Below are 15,766 nucleotides of genomic sequence, written 5' to 3' on the forward strand. Positions count from 1 at the left end.
GCAAATTTGCAGTGATATTTCTGTGGCGGGCAGTATGAATTCATAGCATCATCACCATTTCATATATGGCCTCATCCTGTACAATTTCCTCTAATGCTGTCACTGCTATGGCCTTTTTTACCCAACTAGGCATTTCTCTCACCTCTTACTTCCTGCAGTTGTCCACAGTTCAGTCAGCTTTCCCTTATCTTTTCCTTTTAATTTTCCAGACAAATAAACAGACCAGTAGGTCTTCCTCGTAACTTTGCATCAGGATGGCCAGATGCAAAAATAAACAGGATTCCTGCACCTTTAATAGCTATAAAGAGGAAGGAATGTCATCTACACCTGCTGAACTTTCCTGTCCTACACAACAAGTAAAAAGACACAGGACCCTTGTCGTAATTTGCACCTGGCCAATTTACTCTATAATCACCAGCATAATGAGCAGGACAGAACATACATGTTTGCTTGTAGAAGAATGTGATGGGACAGGATGAGACAACCCAATCTTTATTATACACTTCCTCATTCAATGAAGAAGACACAGAACTAATACACTTATTAATTGTGCCTGTTTGTACAGATAGATTGTGTTTGTTTATTTATAGCATGCTAAGGATCTGCACACGACACACATCAAAGTGTCTCTTCTGTTAAAAGTAACAGCAATGACCTGTATTTATTTACACAAAAATAAGTACTGCTGTGCTCAGTGATGCTTCCCCAAGGAAATTGTACATATGATTGCAGCTTGTTCTATACATATTCTGAATAGTTTACTTTGAGTTCTCAATAAATTCCATAGAGTTCAGCAAGATGTACCACCTTGTAAGTGTTGGCAGGATTACAGCCTTACTCAGATCGAACAGATTCTGACAACAGGAATTAAGGAGTTGAACTTGCCTGAAGCCAATACTGCCTAATATGCAAAACCAGACCAGCTGCATATTAAATATAAACAGAGGAGGCCTTCATCTCCATGATCATTGCCTTTTTCAAAATGGTAAATGGATCATATTCTATCCACTGATTTCCAGAAGCTTTATGGTTTTGATGCTACCATTAGAGCATGAGAGTATTGGGTATCAAACTACATCAAATTCTAGGCTGAATACTCCCACCTGCTGGTTCAGCTCAATCTCCACAATGCTTTTTAGCACTTTTAGGTATGAATTCATTAAGCATGCTGGATCTTTTTTTAAACACAGGTTCAGGTTTTTAAAAATTTAAAGACTTCCCCACATTATTTATTTCAGTTGCAGTCTTTTATGAAACTTATACCCTATATCAGTAAAAAAGAAGCACAATGCAGCAAAATACATGTTAACTATTACAAGTAAATTCTGGCACAGCTCTACTGTGTTGGACAGAGTCCAAATTTAGAGTCAGAGCAAATGTATTCTTTGATGAGGCTTGATTTAGTGAAATGGCTGCAGTTTATTTTGAGAGTGAACGTAATCTATAAACATTAAAAATGAAAAGTTGAAAACACTCTGCTGCAGATGGGCCTGCCACCACTTCTCCGAAGATGCTGAGGGTGTGTAGGATGGCACTGAAGTCTGGAGGATCTGTAAAATCTTGGACTTCATTTCATTGATATTTTCATTGAAGGAAGATTCAATCTGGCATGGCCTGGATTTAGCCATAAGAACAAAAGTCAATATACCTTTTTGCCATTTTGTCCAGGAAATTTTACTGTTCTTAGTGAGATAAGCCATTAAAAAAATCAAAGTGACTTATGACACACCATCTTATGACACCATCTGAAGAAATATAGTTGTTTCTCATGGGTGTCAATGTTCTCCCCCAAAAATGATAGTTTTGCAAGCTGCATTAAATTTTTATCAATTTAAAGCAGAGGTACTAATGAAATAGTTCGGGGAATTTCATAGAGTAAGGCTGTTTCTCTTTCCTCCTGTGCTTTTTTTCTACAAACACAATTTGAGAGATAACAGCTTTGCTTACTGCTTGTTTGGATTGATTGAACCTTTCTAGTGAGTTCTTACCAACCCCCAGTAAAAAGAAAGCTGTTGCTTGGGATTAATGTTTTTAATAAAACAACCCCCTCAAACATCTAATTGCAATGATTCAAAGTGAAAGTCACTAACAAATCATTTACACACACATTATCTATAATGTCTACTGGGTTCTGTGTAGCTGTAAATAGACATGGTCATTACGTTCCATGAGTGTTCCTACAAAAGAGGGTGGGTGTTCCTTAAAATCAACTGCATCACAAAAGAACACAGAATGAAAGCAGTTTTTAAACAAGTTCCTCTCCTGCATGCAAAAAGGATGCCGCAACATCCTTATAACAACATTTATATAACGCAGTAACATTAGCCACAATCCAAAGATGCGCTAAACTACAGTTTATTATGCTTGGCAAGACCTTAGGCTTATTGTTTTCAAACCACAACATGCCACAAAGCAATCTGCTTTTGCAACTAAGACTTCTTACTCTTTCGGGCATTTGGGGTCAGCCATTCAAAAGGAGAAAAGCCAACAATTTAACTAAAATAGCCTAAGCCTCATGTGTGACTGCAGCTATGTCTTTGGATCTTTGCCATGGCAGCTGTGAAATCCATCACAAAGTACCATAACATATCTTGATTGCATTATGCTGGTTGTGATATAGCCTCTCTGTCAGCCATGAAAACATGGGAGAATCAGGATCATCAGGATTCCTTGAGAATCAGGACCATCAGAATCCTTGAGAATCAGGATTCTGTTCATATGCAGAAAGGTGTTTAAGGTTGCTGAATGAAGAACACCTAACAGGAAGTCAGGGTCAGTGAGTTAAAACACACCTCTGAGTTAAAACACAACTAGTTCAGAATCCAGTTACACAAATCTCTTGCTTAATAAATTTTATCCAGATCATTGTCTTAAATCATGACCCTTGTCATTCATTTGCTTAGAGTAAATAAAGTGTTTTACTGCACTTGCAAAAAACACACAAAAAAGAAACACCAACCATTAATATTTATTGGTGTTTAGCAATCATGCCACAACGTATATAAAATTTATTTTGAAAATGCTTTCTAAGCATTTCAGGTTTTGTCGCATATTCTTCTGGAGAGGTGTAGTAATGCCTGCCATTAAGTGGGTTGTTAATTATGTTGTTTTCTTCACCAAACCTCTCTTCCCCCTTCTGCTCATGAGATTATGGATAGGAGCTAAAGACTTTATTATGAACATATATTACCTCACCAGCTCTTTTAGATTTATTGCCATAATTGCAATCCCTAAGGATATGTTAATCTGCAATAAAGTTTACCTCGTTTATCCTTCCAACACATTCTTGTAGTGGTAGGTAATTTTTCCATTTTCTATATAGGATATGAATAGTTAGTTGCCCAGAGCCAAAGAGCTGAAGCCCAACCAAGAGGTTATACTACCTCACCTTATTTGGCTTGCATAGCCTGAAGCAGCTCCCATATACCAAATAGTTCATTCATCACAGGCAGCAGAAGGTCCTCTCCCTCTTCCCGTCAGCTTCCTTATTAGTCCCAACTCTTTCCATAGCTCTTCAAGAGACACTTTGTCCTTGTGATTTGCAGCCCAGTGAAACCTACCTTCAGGATGTATAATTAGAATGGCCTAGAATTTAAAAGATATAAGACATGGAGAAGATGCGGTCCATTTTGACGGATGGGCAGGGCCATGGCTTGGAAGTGAGAGCTGGACCATAAAGAAGGCTGATCGCCGAATAATTGATGCTTTTGAATTATGGTGCTGTAGGAGACTCTTGAGAGTCCCATAGACTGCAAGAAGATCAAACCTATCCATTCTGAAGGAAATCAGCCCTGAGTGCTCACTGGAAGGACAGATCGTGAAGCTGAGGCTCCAATACTTTGGCCACCTCATGAGAAGAGAGGACTCCCTGGAAAAGACCCTGATGTTGGGAAAGATGGAGGGCACAAGGAGAAGGGGACAACAGAGGACGAGATGGTTGGACAGTGTTCTCGAAGCTACCAGCATGAGTTTGGCCAAACTGCGGGAGGCAGTGGAAGACAGGAGTGCCTGGCGTGCTCTGGTCCATGGGGTCACGAAGAGTTGGACACGACTAAACAACAAAAAGACACGGAGAAGATGCTGTCCATTTTGACGGATGGGCAGGGCCATGGCTTGTGTGTTGGAAGCACAGTTTTATGATGGTTTTGCTCCTACCCGCATGACTGGTACCGGAGACTCACACCTACATCTTGGTAGCTTAGTTGCCAGATGACTCGAGACACTATTTTGTCCACAATGCTATTTAATATCTACATAAAACCATTGGGAACAATCATCAGGAGGTGTGGGACACAGTGTCATCAGTATACTATTGACTCTCAGCTCTACTCTTCTATTAAATCTAAGGAGAGGCTGTGCGTAAGCTGAACCACTGCACTTTATGGAGTAGATATGGGTCAATAAACTGAAGCTGAATCCTGCTAGGACACTGTGGGCAAGTGGTTCCCTGGTTCAGGAATTGGGGGATCTGCCTGTTCTAGATGGCGTTGCACTCCCTCTGCAAAAAACAGATAAGCAGTTTGGGGGGGTTCTTGGAGCCATCTTTGTCCATGTAGACTCAGGTGGCCTCCGTAGTAAAAGACACCTATCAACAGCTTTGGCTGGCGCATCCAGTGCACCCCTTACTGGGCAGAGATAATTTGACCATTGTGGCACACACACGGGTACCTTCACCTCATGTGTGTCTGTTTTTGGCATGTCGCTCCATGATGGGAAAAATGGTGGGATAAAAATGAATTAAATAAGAAATAAACAAACTTGAGTGAACCTAAAATAGTTCCTGGGATCCCATCTGGTTTTTTTCAGAAATTGCTCTCCCTCTTCTCTGAAAAAAACACATGAGATCACAGGAGCAATTTTAGGTATACTCAAGTTTATTTATTTCTTATTTAATTCATTTTTATCCCACCATTTTTTCCATCATGGAGCAACATCTTACCAGGTTTTGGTATCATGAGTTAACAGGGCTTAGATTGGTGGGGGAAATATGATTAGTTTTCTAATTAGAAGGAATCTTATTACTATTCTCGTTCCAAATATGCAAGTCATTTTCAGCAGGGAACAAATCTGTATGTCTTTTATGAATGCATAACTCATTTTTTTTTATTTCAAACACCACTTAGACACTTTTATGAGTCAAACGCCATTAAAACAGCTCAGATTCCCTCATTTATCTCTGCATTTATTTATTTATTTCTTTAAAAGTTTGCCTTTGCGAACTGGAAATGAAAAATCCTCCCTTAGCATTTCTAATCATATGAAGAAAGAGCTTATCAGATTCAATAACAGAATAGTTCCATTGCTTTTCTGCAGAAAAAACACAAACAGGTCATTTAATTATCAAATTAGTGAGAAGCTTGTTGAGTAATAATGGATAAAATGTTAGAACATAAAATAGCTAGAGAAAGTTATAAATGCTAGCAGCTTTGTCTGTTTTGTAAATGGATATCCGGACCTTATTTTAGAGATGTGTTGCACTAAAAATTAATGAGATTTACACAGTAAAGAAAAACCTCCATTTTATGTAAGTAAAGTTCGAGTCTTACTATATATTATTATAGTGGTATGACTGCAGTATATCTGTGCTCATGTCATCGTATCACAGAAATAGCATGTGCAAGTAAACTACCTACAACAAGGATCCATCTCTCGTATGAATCTACCTGAGTGTTAAGACTGGCATGAGAGTCCCTGCTTCATGTCCCATCACAATTGGATATACGGTGAAAGGGCAGGTAAAAACAGGGGAGCAGCATTGTTTAGATGATTCATTTATTGCCACTCCCTTCAGGACTGCATAGAGTCCCATACAACAGGGCAGGGGGAATCCCTATTACAATTAAACACGGGTGGCGCTGTGGGTTAAACCACAGAGCCTAGGACTTGACAATCAGAAGGTCAGAGGTTCGAATCCCCACAATGGGGTGAGCTCCCGTTGCTTGGTCCCTGCTCCTGCCAACCTAGCAGTTCGAAAGCACGTCAAAGTGCAAGTAGATAAATAGGTACTGCTCCAGCGGGAAGGTAAACGGCGTTTCGTGTGCTGCTCTGGTTCGCTAGAAGCAGCTTAGTCATGCTGGCCACATGACCTGGAAGCTGTACGCCGGCTCCCTTGGCCAATAAAGCGAGATGAGCGCTGCAACCCCAGAGTCGGCCACGACTGGACCTAATGGTCAGGGGTCCCTTTACCTTTACCTATTGTTGTATCACATCACTTGACGCCTGCACTGATTCCTGACGTGCTAGGAGAGTATTTTTCCGATACCATACAGGGGATTCCTGCTTAGTGCCCAGAATCCAAAGGTTAATTATTATCTATCTTCCTGGGGGCTACACCCCCCTTCAAGCTGTCATGGAAAGAACAGTCTATTGAGACATAATTGATTATGCAGAGGGACCCATATTGAGAGGAACAGAAAATGAAACCTAGGTCAGCAGAATGTATCTCCTACCATGTGTCCATGGAAGACTAAAAGACTTGCAAATTTGCACACCCTGAACAGAGAAGTTGGAGTCATAGCTGTCAACTTTTCCCTTTTTAAAAAGGAAATTCCCTTATTCCGAATAGGATTCCTCGCAAGAAAAGGGAAAAGTTGACAGCTAGGGTTGGGGTTCCTCAACCCTTGCTGCCCAAACCCTCACAATGTGACATATCAGGATCACCACCAATCAAGACTTCACCCTCCTTCAATTTCTCTGAAAGGAAAAGCCATACACACTAAAAACCTCCACTAGTGGGAGTTTGGACCTAAGATAGAAGCAATAGTTAAGGATTTTGGTCCCTATTTTCCCTTCAAGATTATATAATCCCCCCTCAAGATCTCTCTTGACCCTGAACAGGAAAGGTGCATCAATAATTGCAGCCACATCAATAATTACACTTCTTGAGGAGCTGAGAAATCCTCCCCAAAGTATCTGTGAGCCAGCAAGCGTGTTGGCCTATCATGGTGTGTTTCCTGCAGGCAGATTATATTTGGGCAGAACTTCTGAAGTTGATCAGGAACTCTGTGTCTCTTTATAGGATCATGTAGCCCCGTCCCAATACCATGACATAAAATAAAGGAAATAAAAGTATCCTCCCTCCCCAAAAAATTATTCAATTAATATTTTAGTGATACTATTCTGCTATGTGAGTTTCTCTGCCAGAATTTTCTTGCTAAATCACATCTTACCATAGAATCATAGAATCATAGAGTTGGAAGAGACCACAAGGGCCATCGAGTCCAACCCCCTGCCAAGCAGGAAACACCATCAGAGCACTCCTGACATATGGTTGTCAAGCCTCTGCTTAAAGACCTCCAAAGTAGGAGACTCCACCACACTCCTTGGCAGCAAATTCCACTGTCGAACAGCTCTTACTGTCAGGAAGTTCTTCCTAATGTTTAGGTGGAATCTTCTTTCTTGTAGTTTGGATCCATGCTCCGTGTCCGCTTCTCTGGAGCAGCAGAAAACAACCTTTCTCCCTCCTCTATGTGACATCCTTTTATATATTTGAACATGGCTATCATATCACCCCTTAACCTCCTCTTCTCCAGGCTAAACATGCCCAGCTCCCTTAGCCGTTCCTCATAAGGCATCGTTTCCAGGCCTTTGACCATTTTGGTTGCCCTCCTCTGGACACGTTCCAGTTTGTCAGTGTCCTTCTTGTATTGTGGTGCCCAGAACTGGACACAGTCCTCCAGGTGAGGTCTGACCAGAGCAGAATACAGTGGCACTATTACTTCCCTTGATCTAGATGATAGAGCGGTAGTCTCGTAATCTGGGGAACCGGGTTCGCGTCTCCGCTCCTCCACATGCAGCTGCTGGGTGACCTTGGGCCAGTCACACTTCTTTGAAGTCTCTCAGCCCCACTCACCTCACAGAGTGTTTGTTGTGGGGGAGGAAGGGAAAGGAGAATGTTAGCCGCTTTGAGACTCCTGAAGGGGAGTGAAAGGCGGGATATCAAATCCAAACTCTTCTTCTTCTTCTATTGATGAGGCCCAGAATTGCATTGGCTTTTTTAGCTGCCGCGTCACACTGTTGGCTCATGTCAAGTTTGTGGTCAACCAAGACTCCTAGATCCTTTTCACATGTACTGCTCTCAAGCCAGGTGTCACCCATCTTGTATTTGTGCCTCTCATTTTTTTTGCCCAAGTGCAATACTTTACATTTCTCCCTGTTAAAGTTCATCTTGTTTGTTTTGGCCCAGTTCTCTAATCTGTCAAGGTCGTTTTGAAGTGTGATCCTGTCCTCTTGGCTGTTAGCCACCCCTCCCAGTTTGGTGTCATCTGCAAATTTGATCAGGATGCCCTTGAGTCCATCATCCAAGTCGTTGATAAAGATGTTGAATAAGACCGGGCCCAAGACAGAACCCTGTGGCACCCCACTAGTCACTCTTCTCCAGGATGAAGAGGAACCATTGATGAGCACCCTTTGGGTTCGGTCAGTCAGCCAGTTAGAAATCCAGCCAGTGACCATGAGATCACTGTGCAGTTTTAAGGCAGATTTTCAGGGAAATGCTTCTTTGAGCTTGGTAATCACAAAAAAGAAAGTCAGTATTTCTTCATGCATTCATCTTAAGGTTGTTGGACATTCACCAAAGTGAAAGCCCACCTATGGACACCAGAGTGGTACCATTCACCTCCTGTTGACTAGGTGCCCGCTGTGTGCCCAACAAAGTGAATGCTACTGTTTTAGCATTTTAAAGCATAAATACAAATCTTATATGCAGCTGCCTTTGTATCTCTGATAATTCTTTGATCGGTTCTTCTTTCTTGCTTTAAGGGACAACATCTTACCCTGAGGAAAGCTAACTGATCTGCCATCTCTTCCATTTAGTAATTAAATTCAGAATGTTTGTTTGAAAAGGAAGAATGAGCCAAGTGGTTTTGTGGCTGATAATATACAAGAGAGAGAAAGGCAGATGGCATGATGAGCCAATGATGGCAAAACATGGAGGTGAGAGAAAACTGTGGTCATTGGAGAGATGAAGACTGACATGTCCATTACCAAAGTCTGGGCTAGTTTTGACAGTATGAAGATTTAGTATGACAAATGAGGGGGTGAGGGTAGAAAAATGGACCTGACTTTAAAATGCAGCCATCTGAGGGAAAGAATATAAACCTTAAAAAATTGCTATAACTAACACAATGAAGTCACTAAGCTAAATGCTGCAGGACCAGCTTACACCAGGGATGTGGAATCTGTTGTCTTCCAGATGTTGTCAGATTCCAGCTCCCATCAGTCCCAGCCAGCGCAGCTTGCAGTCAGGGATGACAGGAGATGGAGTCCAACATTCATCTGAAAGGCCACAGGTTCCTCATGCCTGCTTTAATTTGTAGATACTGATGGTGTCTGAAGCACCTGTTTACACTGGACTGAACCCTAATAGTCTAATCCTAACCATGTCTACTCAGAAGTAAGTCCTATTGATATTAATGGGGCTTTGTCCCAGTTAAAAGTAATCCTATATGTATTTCCTTGGTAGTCTCATGGAACTCAGTGAGACTTACTTATGAGTAGACATGGTTAGGATTGAGCTGCTGAGATCTAGCCTGTTATTTGGGTTGGGATAGCAGCTCCTTAGACTAGCTTCAGACACTATTTCAGGGGTAGATAAGATGATGATGTAAGCTGCATGACCCTCTGCAACATCAAGAGATGTTGTAAATGAAATCAGGACTCTAGATCCTGACAGGAAGACTTCACAGTTCAGTCATGACCTGTGTAGGGCACAAGAGGATGGGGTTTCATGCTTATTTAGGCATATAAAATAGAGCTAAACAGTGCTTGATTGTGAAGACAAGCCTTTTCTGAAACTTGTAGTCACAACCTTAAGAAATATTGCTAAGTTCCTTAAATATTTGATCAGCCCATTACACCTTGGAGGGGGGAAACCCCACATTATTACTGAGACAGATAATGGCAATATGTTCTGGTTTAATTATCACAGAGCATAGAAGTCTCTTTAAGAAATGTCAGTGACCCTAAAGAAATTACGTATATCAATTCAACACGTAGGATGATATCCCGCAGTGTTTCTCTGCGGGGAGCTATCAGAAAGGAAAGAGCTAATGTGCTTATATCACTTGCCCAGTGTGAGCCATTTGCACATATAGGTAACTCTCTGGAATACAGGCAGTAGGAACATACAGGTCCTATGAAAGTCATTTAAATGAAAACCCTTGTTTGCTGTGTGATTCACCATGGACACCAAGGCATCCCCCCACACCTTACAATTTCTCCCATATGTGCATACAAATGCTTTGTTTTGATTTGTATCCTAAAGAAGATATCATAAATGACAAACTGGAACCGTGTGTATATATTTTATAGATTAGGAATGTCAGATTTAATAGTGGGATTTGATGTACACATTCCTGAGGCTCTGTTCGACAGTAATGCAATTAAACATTGCAACGAAGTAGTAAAGTTTTATAGGCAGTAGCAAATAAATTTCCTTTTTAAAGGCCAGAGGCATTGCAGGGAGAAATTCAGTTCTGAAAAACAAGTTTGGTTTACCTGATGGTTAGGAATTTGGCAATATTATTTTCTTTAGGAAGAGAATGCTCACTTTTGAGCAGAACAGGATGGGAAAACAGAAATTAAATTAGAGCAGGGTTTCCCAAACTTGAGTCTCCTGCTGTTTTTGGACTGCAACTCCCACAATCCCTAGCTAGCAGGACCAGTGGTCAGGGATGGTGGGAATTGTAGTCCAAAAACAGCTGGAGACCCAAGTTTGGGAAATCCTGAATTAAGAGTATTGTAGTGGTTTGTTAATATTAGGAATATTTCTAAATCACAGTGAACATCACAACAGTACCACAGTGGGAAGAGCACAGAGAGAAGAAATGCCTTGGTGCATCTGCAGCAGCACAACTGGATGCCTTCATCTGCTCCAGCTGGAACAAAACATTGTCTCTGTCTCATATCGGTCTCTACAGCCACAGCAGGCACTGCAACTGCCCAACAGTTTGACTTTACCCCCAAAGGTGCACTCCTCCATTGTCTCCTGAAACAGATGCCAACAGTAATACTGTATATAGTAGGGGTCAGCAAACCTTTTCAGCAGGGGGCCGGTCCACTGTCCCTCAGACCTTGTGAGGGGCCAGACTATATTTGGGGGGGATGAACGAATTCCTATGCCCCACAAATAATCCAGACATGCACTTTAAATAAAAGCACACATTCTGCTCATGTGAAAACACCAGGCAGGCCCCACAAATAACCCAGAGACGCATTTTAAATAAAAGGACACATTCTACTCATGTAAAAACACGCTGATTCCTGGACTGTCCATGGGCTGGATTTAGAAGGCGATTGGGCCAGATCCGGCCCCTGGGCCTTAGTTTGCCTACCCATGGTATACAGCAACAAAATTAAACAAGTAAGAACTCGTCCTTCTAGGAAAACCTGTAAAAACAAATAAGTTTTTAGCATCTGATGAAATGCACACAACGTTGCAGCCTGTCAATAAGTTTCGACTGGTAGTGCGTTCCACAGGGCAGGTGTTACTGTCTTGAAGGATCTAGTCCAAGCTACCATGGAGCAAACCTCCAGCACACGTGGCCCCCTCTAGAAGGGCCCTTCTAGGTGTCCACAGTTATCGGCAGGTATGTAGGGAATATCCTCCTCCCAAGTTGTCCTGCTAACTGTAAAACCTTAAATTTGGTCTCAAAGCATATTGGCAGCTCATTCATCTTGTTTCAGCCATAATTTACAATTGTGGATGGTTCCAGGTTTGTTCATCTATGTTCCTTTGGTGCATAGATCAGAGGGAGAGCTGCCTTATACAGAACCAGACTACTGGTCTATGTAGCTCAGAGCAGGATTTCAGACAAGGGCCTCTCCCAGTCCTACCAGGAGATGCCAGGACCTGAACCTGGAACCTTCTGCATGCAAAGCAGATGATCTGTTGCTGAGCTGCAGCCCCTCCCCAGCACTCAGTCAGTTTCATAGACTTCTGTCTGTATCGCCTTAGTAATTCCTCCATGTTTCAACATGTCCATTATAGAAGTGAAGTCCTGTGACAGCTCTGACCGCTCTCAATTAAAAATGACATTGATGGAGTTCTTCTATAACTGAATGTGTCTTTCTTATTATATCAATGTATATTTTCATAAAGCGTGTTAAAAAGTGACATAGTCATTGATGGAGGCAGCAGGGAAAGCCAGTCCACAAAGATTTCTCTCACCAGAGCAACTGTGTGTCATGTTTTCTGAATGCTGAAATACATAACAGTGCTATTTTGGCAAACAATATTATTTTAGCAAATAATAAATACAAAGCTATAGTATTAATAATATGACTTCGTGTTACCTGAATTCTACCTGAAATATTGCCTGCCCCTGTTTGGACCTTCATTTGTCTAAATTCCCTGAATTTTACTGGTTTTATAGTATTCTTTGTTTTAATGGTGATCTTTATTTTTAAGTTGCAGACTGCTTAGATTTATTTAAAAAGATATCTAATAGTAATTGGCTTATAAACACTTTAATTAGACAATCCATCAAAACTTAGAAACAAGGTAAAATACCAAAAATATTAATATCATTAGCATTTTCACATCCATGTGTTAAGTCAAACTGTAGCCCTCCAGATGTTGTTGTTTATTAATGTAAGTGCTGTGAAATGCCAAATTAGGCTACAAAGTAGTTTACAAGTAGTGCTTCTTCAGCATTGTTGGTGGACTACAACTCTCATCTTCCATGGCCATTGGCCATGGTGATTGGAGGGCCACAGCAACCTCTGGAGAGCCACATGTTTCCTACCTGCAGTTTAAGTCACATGGTGCCTACTATAAAGCCCCATTTCTTCTACTTCACAAGGGCTAATATCTAATTGCTAATTCTTTTACTATCAAGACTGTCTTTTCATAATCATTGTTGTTGTTGTTTAGTCGTTTAGTCGTGTCCGACTCTTTGTGACCCCAAGGACCAGAGCATGCCAGGCACTTCTGTCTTCCACTGCCTCCCACAGTTTGGTCAAACTCATGCTGGTAGCTTCGAGAAGACTATCCAACCATCTCGTCCTCTGTCGCCCCCTTCTCCTTGTGCCCTCCATCTTTCCCAACATCAGGGTCTTTTCCAAGGAGTCTTCTCTTCTTATGAGGTGGCCAAAGTACTGGAGCCTCAGCTTCATGATCTGTCCTTCCAGTGAGCACTCAGGGCTGATTTCCTTCAGAATGGATAGGTTTGATCTTCTTGCAGTCCATGGGACTTTCAAGAGTCTCCTCCAACATCATAGAATATAGAGCCTATTTTCTGTCATCACAAAAACAGGACAGTTGTTCCACCTGCTTTTCACTGGAAGGCCCATCTTCTGTTCTAATCCTTTAGGATTCCCCCCTAAAAAGGACTATATTGGGGTGTGCTACCCTTAAACAGGGTTTTAGAGGTGGTTTGTGCCACTGACTCTATGGAAAGGGGTTCAAGTCCCTGCACCACAGGACCTTGGGATCCCTAGTAATGAAAAAGTTTGTTTCAGAGTATTGTGTACCTGGTCTGATGCCCATGACCTATAGGAAGAGGATTTTAACTGTTGGACACTTCTCTGAAATGTAAGTAAACTTCAGGAGTACCTGAATATTGACTACCTTCTTCTACATCTGTCCATCTTTTAGTTAGAGGCAGCAGAAACATGAATTATTAAATATTAACTTCCTCATAAAGGAACAGAATAAAAATTAAAAGCCAATTCATTGCCAGTAAAAAAAAAAAGTGACTATCGTTTATTAGTAGAAGTTTCGTGGTAGAGGGTATTTTATTAATTGACTCAGAGCTGGAAAGGCTATTGCAGCCTGGGGAAGATTGCATGTATAATTGCAGTAATAATTAGTTTCAAAGACTTTCGCTACTGAGCTGAACAGTAAGTTGAGTTGTTTAATAGTCTGATGGCAAATATACATAACAACAATGATCTTCCAACTCAAATGTTCATAGTACTTGGAACTGTGAAAAATATCCCTGAACAAGAAGAAAAATCCACATTCTGCATTCAAAGTATCCCAAAATTTTGTGCCCATGAAAACTAATAAATTATGTGATCTGAATTAGACATATTATTGAGCATATTTTTGTTTTGATTTATTTGCATAATTGATTGTGCTTCCATGAATAAGGGTATAACATATTCCACAGAAGATCAACAGTATCATCTAAAGCTTCTAACACTCAGGATGCCTGCTGACCACCACCTGAATAAACCAATAGCCTTGGTTTTATCTCCAATCCCCCTTTCCAATTTAATTCCTTCTCCTCTCTCCCTCTCTCCCACACAGTAGTCTAACTGGTCTGAACTTTTATGATGGAAGTTCAAAACCATTAAGAAGTTAGGCTTATCATTTAAATACATACTGTACTAGGTACCTGAACTACCTAGACCAGGGATGCCACTGATTCATAAAACACTTTTACTGGCATCAGATTCCCATAAATGTGTAGGGCATCACATCACCTTTGTCTCCTTCAGAACCATGCAATTTAGGTGACCACAGATGTTCTGCAAGAGGCTAGTATTCTCAGGCCATCTTTTCTGCAAAGAACTCTGCACATTCTCTAAAACCCAAGACTCTACAGAAGTAGCTAAATTGTTGCTAGGAGAGTTAGATTGACTCTTTGATTTGATTTTATATTCTGCTTGTGTGATCTGTTTCCTCCTTTCCCCCCAATAAATGTCATATATACTGAAATTTCACTGTTCTGAAAAGTGTTTCCCCTGGAATTTCTCCTTAAAATCTTCCCCAGATGCTAAGCTGCATAGTTCTTAAACTTATTGTGTTCTAATGGAATTTCACAAGTTTTGTTTAAAGACTGAATTCTCAGGCTTTGGGAAAGTACGGTAAATCTACAGCTCCTTTGCTTTTTCCCCAGAAGTAGGCTGGATGGAGGGATCCTTGGCAGTTTGGCTTAGAAACCCCTCCCCCAACAACTGGAGTGCTTTTGTCATGCTAAACTTAATCTGCCTGGTGACACTTTATCTTGATAGTGGGGACAAAAAGGCAAGTCCATCAGGAGAAAACAATTCCCACCACAACCCCAGCAAGCGACCAGAAAAGCAGAGCAAAGCACCAAATAAGCAATTGTAGCTGGCTAGAAGCTTAGTCACTGATGCATTGTAACTAAATGTTTTTGAACTCATCTCTGCATCCACAAGACTACAAGCCTGGATAGTAGAAAACCCTGTATCCAATACAAATACCACATTTGCAATTGTCAAAGTTTATGGAAGACTCCTAGTGTTTAATAATTTAATTCAATCCTCTCAGTAATGCAGAGATCCAAAGCAAGAGAGGGTTTTTTAAAAATTACTACAGTATTTGAAACAAAAAAACCTACCTGTTTTAAAAGCTGTTTTTAATACTGTACCTGATAAACCCAAATCCTAAGGTTTCCAACATTGACTGAATGCAATATTATTTGCATTATTATCTAAGTGTTTAAAAAACCTTGGTAAGCATCCTTCCCCCTGTTTTTGCAAAAAGAGTGAAGCAGAAAATTTGCAGCCTTGTTGCCTGGATAGTTCAGTAACCGCTGATGAGCACAGCCATTAAAAAGTAAATAAAATAAAAAGATTCCAGCACTATTGCAAATCAGTTCTTGGTTCTTTTATTCCTCAAGAGGCAGCTGAGCTGCTTATTCCAACTAAACAACAAAAGAAATGGAGGTATTGCATATTCTCTTGCTGCAAACAACTTACTTAACAGCCCAGGGGGAGAGAAAGGAAATATCCTTTTATAGCTCTGTTCCACTGATAACTGTTTCCCTTCCTTTTGACAGCAACAACCGTTCCT

The 15,766-nt window shown here is 40.9% G+C and overlaps 1 long non-coding RNA gene across 4 annotated transcripts in view; it reads left to right on the forward strand.

Moving 5' to 3' along the window:
• LOC310689700 overlaps nucleotides 1-15,766 on the forward strand; it is an 88,559-nt gene that overhangs the window by 60,665 nt on the left and 12,128 nt on the right. Inside the window, exon 6 of one of the 4 annotated variants that reach the window (XR_014517591.1) lies at nucleotides 8,761-9,217. The exons of the other annotated variants lie outside the window; for them this stretch is intronic. This is a non-coding gene — a long non-coding RNA (uncharacterized lncRNA). Of the gene's footprint in view, nucleotides 1-8,760; nucleotides 9,218-15,766 lie in introns of those variants that run through there. 4 annotated transcript variants of the gene reach the window in all.

This window comes from Podarcis liolepis (assembly GCF_965112155.1).
Source record: "Podarcis liolepis genome assembly, chromosome: 12".
In the NCBI taxonomy this organism is placed as follows: Eukaryota; Metazoa; Chordata; class Lepidosauria; order Squamata; family Lacertidae; genus Podarcis; species Podarcis liolepis.